Below are 6,857 nucleotides of genomic sequence, written 5' to 3' on the forward strand. Positions count from 1 at the left end.
GAGAGACAGATTCCGTTCCACCGAACGATGTTCATTCATGACTTCTTCGCTCCGCCCCTTTTCGTGCCTCGATCATCGCTCGCAGTTCGCAGACTCGCGGCCGTGACTAGCCCTTGCGAAGTGGGAAGTGGGAAGTCGCCTTACCAGTTACTAAGTTAGTAAGGCCTATCCTATCCAAATCAGACAGCGGAAAGTAGGCTTTTACCACCTTCTCTGCTTTTTACCTTTACCTTCCACTTCACCTAGAGATTAATTCTTTCTTTTATTTTATTTTTCCACTCTTTCCCCCCACTTCCGATTCGAACCCAGGTCGAATAGTCAAAAACTCTATTCTTTAAATAGTTATTAGTATAAAAGTAAAAGGATGTTTGTGTGTAGGCTACCAAAGATTCTACAGGATCTTTGCCTAAAAAATAATATATTATTATAATTATAGGCAGGCGTAATTAAAATGTAAATTTATGTCGTGAGGACCCTAGAGTCCATTATTTTTTCGCAGTCCATGCTGATTGTTTTGGATAGCAAAGTAACTGAAGTTTTCGGTTCGACTTACTTCGAAAAGGTCGTCCTCACTGTGTACTTGAAAAACTAACTTTTTAGATGATTCCAGTCAGTAGAGGGAAGACACAGGCGACTGGAGTAGACCATCTTTCCATTGAGTAGAGCATATTTTGTGTCAGCAAAGCCCTCTCCAGCATGTGCCATAACATCGCCCTGATAAAACCATCCACCTGAAAGCCATAATTTTTGTTCGAATGACAATGACAAAAATGGCCTTTACTTTAGATACATGTATAATAGATTCTAATTTTACTGGCTGGCTGAGAGGAATGACCGTCATACAAAGCCAGCACTAGAAGCATTTGCAAATTAATAAATGAGCTAAAACATTTTTTTTTCAGCGCGGACAAACAAAAGTGAACAAGTTTCAAGTATACCAGGAATATTATTTGGTCAATATGGAGTATGGAGCACATGTATCCCATTTACATTACAGCACGAGTGCGACATCAACTTCCTTTTACGGTAAATTACCGACTGAAAAAAGTACATTTTGATCGTACCACCAGACCACGGTTGACGGCGGAGTTCAATTTCAGTCAGTTATAATGGGGTTGTGTTATAATATAACTTCAGTGAAATTTTCAAACTTCTCCGACGGCACTAAGATTTGGATTATTGAAAAGAGCTTGGCTTTTTGTTTTCAGAACTTTTTAAATTTTGGTGCTATCTTTGTTAGTTTAGAAGCAGCGACCGTTTTTATGAATCAATTTTCGCCCCGATTTGGCCAAATTTTTGCACTGCTTTTTGTGCCACCAAAACTCGAAATATTGCTTCACAACGTCATAAAATCCTTAATAATAGTTGTATCGTGACCATTGGGGTATCATTTTGTTTGCTGTTTTATGTAGAATCAATGTATAAAAATAAAAGTCAAGTACAATAAGAGGAAAATTCTATTTACCGTTTAATTACGTCATAATCGTGACGTCGAGAGTCCAATGACTGTTATCCCAAAAAAGAAACGGGCACACTTTCCCTAATGATGGTCCGATTTTCAAAAGAAAAACATCACTCATTTTGTTTTAAAGAGTTCTGTAACTTGCTATTGGGGGAAAATGATTAAAATTGAAAGCAGTTTCAATCTTGCATGCATAACTCAAGCAGGAGGTTGGCGGGTGCTCTGGGGTGTGGTTTGTTCCTTTTTTCCCTATTAACAATCAACCGTCCTTATCTCTCTTCGTTCTTTTCTGTGTATGTTACTCTCTTGTAACACCTCTAATCTTCGGGGCTTATATGACCTAATTTGTGTTGCAAGTGTCGTTAAACTCAAGCATAACACAGACTTGAAAAATATGAAAAAAAATTCAACGAGTATGGTATAAAGCGGGAAATCACCATAGAATATGACAATTACTCACTGAGGGTACACCATGCAATGGCTCATATCCCGAAAAACAGCGACACCAGTTCTATGATCAACTGAGTGACCTTTTAAACACCGTGGATGACAAAGATAATGTGACAATGATGGGGGACTTTAACGGCAGAGTGGAAACAAGGAAGACGACGTGGGAGAGATACATGCGGCCACACAGTGACAGGGAAACAGATCAAAACAGCAATGGAGAAATGCTATTACAGTTGTGTGCAGAATATGAGCTCGTCATATCAAATAACTTCTTCCAACACAGAAGGAGTCAATTCAAAACTTGGTGCAAATGCAATGATCTAAAGATAGCATCACAAATTGATTTTATCCTAGCCAAAAGATCGAAACTGAGAAAAATCAGAGACTCAAGAGTGATTGCCATCTACACCACAGACACTGACCACAGACCAGTCATCATGACTATTGACACACCAAACAGGAAAAGGCCAGAAGCAAAGAAACGATGAGAAATTGTAAATCTCTGAAATATAAATGACAATAGCAAGGATAAGATACACGAACGTTTGAAAGATGTATTTCACAAATTTCCCCCAAAACTTGGGAGACATGGAAGAGGAATGGAGCCACTTCAAAGCATGTGTGTACAGAGCTTTAAAAGAAGAGTTCGGCACCAGGAAAACAAGAGGGCAGAAAAAGAAAACAACTATATGGTGGAATGACCAAGTGAAGGAAGCCTTCCAACTGAAGAAAAAGGCATTCAAAAAGTGGTAGAAATCAAAGACAGAGGAAGATTACATCCTATACAGAAAGGACCGCCGCTATACATCAAGGGTAGTAAAAGAAGCTAAGAACAGATCCTGGTCAGTATATTATGGAGAACAGCTGGTAACAAAATGTAAAGAAAACCCTTGGGAGTTTTACTAGAGAGTTAAAAAAGCATGAGGATGCGGGAAGAACCATTCAACCATACTGAAATAGTCAATGATGAGCACGGAAAACCCTATTTTCAGAAAGCCAAAGATTAAGGAAAGATAGAAGCGCTATTTCCAGGAGCTGCTGGATTCTACAGTAGATACAACAGCTAATAGCTTCTCACCGAAAAAAATCACTCCAGAACCATCACTACTGCAGAGTGAAACCCAACATGTTATAAAGAATAGCCCCACAAACAAAGCGATAGGCGTTGAAAACATGACAGCAGAAGAGATCAAACTATACGGCCATATCGGAGAAATCTGGCTATGGAGGATATTTAACCTGGCCTGGGCGACAGAAACAACACAGAGACTACAGAGGAATATCCCTTCTCAGCCGTGTGGATATAGCGTTTGCCAAGATACTGGAAATGAGAATGAGACCAATTGTAGAGACTCAACTCAATGAATCCCAGTTTGGCTTCAGAAAAGGCAAGGACTGTACTGACGGTTTTTTGCATTCGGGCAGTTCTATGAGACTGCCATTGGACATGACAAGACCTCAATATCGTCTTTGTGGACCAAGAAAAGGCGTTCGACAGGGTAAATAGATGTCAACTTTGGGAAGTCTTAGAGGTTTTAGTAGCGGTTTTACAGCACTCGCACCTGCATATGGTCACATGAGCGCCAAGGGGTGGATGTCAACAGAAAAGTCCTTACAGGGAATCAAACTTACTCTGCTCACCTTTCTAGCTTCTACAGCACAAAGTCTGCTTAGACTATCAAGGCACCCCGGAACAGCGGGTCACAAGAGTGTGACAAACGTACAAAAGAAGTAGAGGAAAATGACGATAGCAATGATGATTAGGAAAGAAAAAGGCGCAGTTCCCTGTTGTAGTTCAGGCACAGTTATGAGCATGCCATTGTTCAATGAGCCCATTTACAATTCTACTGTGCATTAGAACGTCCCCTGTTTTGGAACGGCATAAAGACACTTCAGTCAGTGGCATCGCCACCGGGGGGTAGTCTTAGAGTAAAATGCTGTTAAAGGACAATTGCTCAAGAACATCATGGCACTTTATAAAAACAGCCTGAGTGCCGAAAGGTCAACAGGAGGACTATCGGACTGTTTCCCCATCACGTCTGGGGTGAGACAAGGGTGTGTTCTCTCTCCGCTTTTCTTCATCACTTACATGGATAAGATCACGAAAGCAGCAAATGACAACATCAATGAACTGAGCGAGCTTGTATTTGCTGATGACCAGAGTACATTAAATACAGATGAAGAGGAATCACAAAAAACACACCACAAAATTAATTAAGGAGGAATGTAAACACCTAAACAAATCTTGAAATCTTCATTTCAAAAACAGAAGTTATGAAGGCAAGAAAAAACCCAGGGAAACTCAACATCTTTGTTGACGGAACACAACTCCAACAAGTAGAGGAATTTAAATATATGGGAAGCATCTTCTCACTAGATGAGCGTATGGACAAAGAAAAAGAACTATGAAGGCAAATGCAGTGACCTACCAGCTAGCACCCCTTCTCAGTCACAAGAACATCCCAACTGAAGTGTCATCCCCAGTTCATCAATAGAATCTTCACACCAACATTAACATACAAGTGCCAAACATGGTCTCTAAACAAGGCATGAGAAAGGAAAATCAATGCACGCGAAATTAGATGTTTCTGCAAAACCCCCAACGTCACCAGAGGAGACCGCATAAGGAACGAGACCATACGTCAATCAGTAGTAAATTTATTAGAGCGTCAAAGAGTCAAAGGTTCGGACATCTAACCAGAATGCCCCAGAAACAACTAGCAGCTAGAGCTCACCACATCCGCGAATCCGGCTTTAAATCAAGAGGAAGACCAAGAAAGACCTGACTGGATGGGGTTAAAAAGGCCCAGGAACAATCTAACTAATTAGCATATCCATCACAGACGCCGAAACCTGCACATCCCCTCGACATCCTAAGGATACCAGAGGAAGGAAAAAAGTAAAATATAGTAAGAACTGAGGAGCAAAAGTGCTCACTTTGTTGCAACTGGCATCTTTCTTCAGGGTTGTTTCATCAGTGGAAAAGAGTAATAGGCTTACACACTGCTAATACCGTGAGTCGTGGAAGGATGGCGGCGGTGGCGATTATAAGACAAATAGGACAAGAAGGAATATATAATAGAGAAACAAAATGTATAAAGTTGAAGAGCAGGTAAAGTGGGATGGAGAAGAAAAGAGAGGTACGGTTATGAAAATAAGAGGGGAGTGGGAACACACGAAACCACACACACACATACACTCACACACACACACACACACACACACACACATACACACACACACACACAGACACACACATACACACACATACACACACACCCAGAGAGAGAGAGAGAGAGAGCGAGAGAGAGACACACACACACAGAGCGAGAGAGAGAGAGACAGAGAGAGAGAGAGAGAGAGAGAGAGAGAGCGAGAGAGAGAGACATACACAGAGAGAGAGCGAGAGAGAGAGAGAGACAGAGAGAGAGAGAGAGAGAGAGGGGGGGGGGGCATGCAGCGGATCCCACAATCCAGTACATAGCATTATATTCGTTCTTGTTCGTACGACAGAAAAGAAAGAAAATCTGGATCGGTACTAACAATAGACCTAAGAAATTTTATCAAGCAAATAATTGCATCAGATACTTTAATAGGCGTCCCAATTTAATTTTTGACTGTGTTAACAACACGAGTCCGGACTCTTCATACCAGTAATACTAGATCTAGGCCCTAGGCTAGACGGTCAGAGAGAGTAGTAAGAACGTATAGGCCCTAGGCCTACGCAATGAAAGGCTTTGGGCAGGGGGAAAAAGGAGGGAGTGGGGAGCTCAGTGAAAAGGAAATACTTGGGTCTAAAAAGTCTCGTTTTCTTTATACTATCGAATGAACTAAGGCACAATGTGAGGTCAGTGATTATAAAACATTACCACAATTAATTAACTTTTTGAACTAAAGTTTAAAAATCTCTTGGCGATGTATTTCCCTGTCTCGTACATTTCAAACAATGAAGATAGGGAGCCAAAAGCTCAAGGCGAAAATGTGTGACGTCACGACTCTGCGCGATGTCACGGTGGAAGGGTTCAGCTAGGTTTTCGCGGATTTGGTTGATAAAAGGGTAAGACTACACCAGCCAAGGTAAGACTTCTACGATAAACATTTAAACGTTTTCTGGAAGAACAAAGAATGGTTTACCAACAAGGGTAGTTTGAAAAAAATATGACAAGAAAATTTATCAAAAATCAATGGTTAAAAACTGTCTATTTTTCAACTTGAAATATTTCGAGACTCATTAGTCGCACATCGACCTGGAAAAAAGCGTTTTGAAGGCCATACACAGGTCTTTAAAGACATGTATCGGACTTAAATGTTGGTCCCCTAAATTAAACCAAAATGTGGGCAGTTTGAACCCACTGTCGCGATGAGACGTCATGTCCGGAAACAAAACCCTACGGGACTTTCCGAAGCCAAATGACGCTATAGTGAGCGCGTTCACTGAAGTGCCTATAAATGTACTTGTTTTGCGGCAGTGGTAAAAATGCCACCGTCTTCGACCGTAGGCTACTATAGTGCATGTTGTAGATTTCAAACGCAGCCCGTCCACGACTATACCCACATGTACTCAAGTCTTCGATTGCCAAACTCGCTTACACAACATCAATACAAAAGACGACTAACATTTCTTATTATATCATAGATCTATTGTGAACGCTCTTGGTGGCTGTTGTTCGTTTGCTTTAGTAGAGGTTTAACGGCTCTCGCAACTGCATAAGGTCATATGAACGCCAAGGGGTGGATGTCAACAGTCCTTTATAGGGAACCGGCTTACTCTGTTCACCTCTCTAGCTTCAACTTCAACAGCACAAAGTCTGCTCCGACTATTAAGGCACTCAGGAAATCCAGGTGAGAGGTATGGGTACTATGATTATTAACATTAAAATAAAATAAATGTATATATATGTATACAGTCTTAACCAAGAGTTAAGGACCACTTGCAAAATTGCAC

Source organism: Aplysia californica, unplaced genomic scaffold (genome assembly GCF_000002075.1).
Source record: "Aplysia californica isolate F4 #8 unplaced genomic scaffold, AplCal3.0 scaffold00088, whole genome shotgun sequence".
In the NCBI taxonomy this organism is placed as follows: Eukaryota; Metazoa; Mollusca; class Gastropoda; order Aplysiida; family Aplysiidae; genus Aplysia; species Aplysia californica.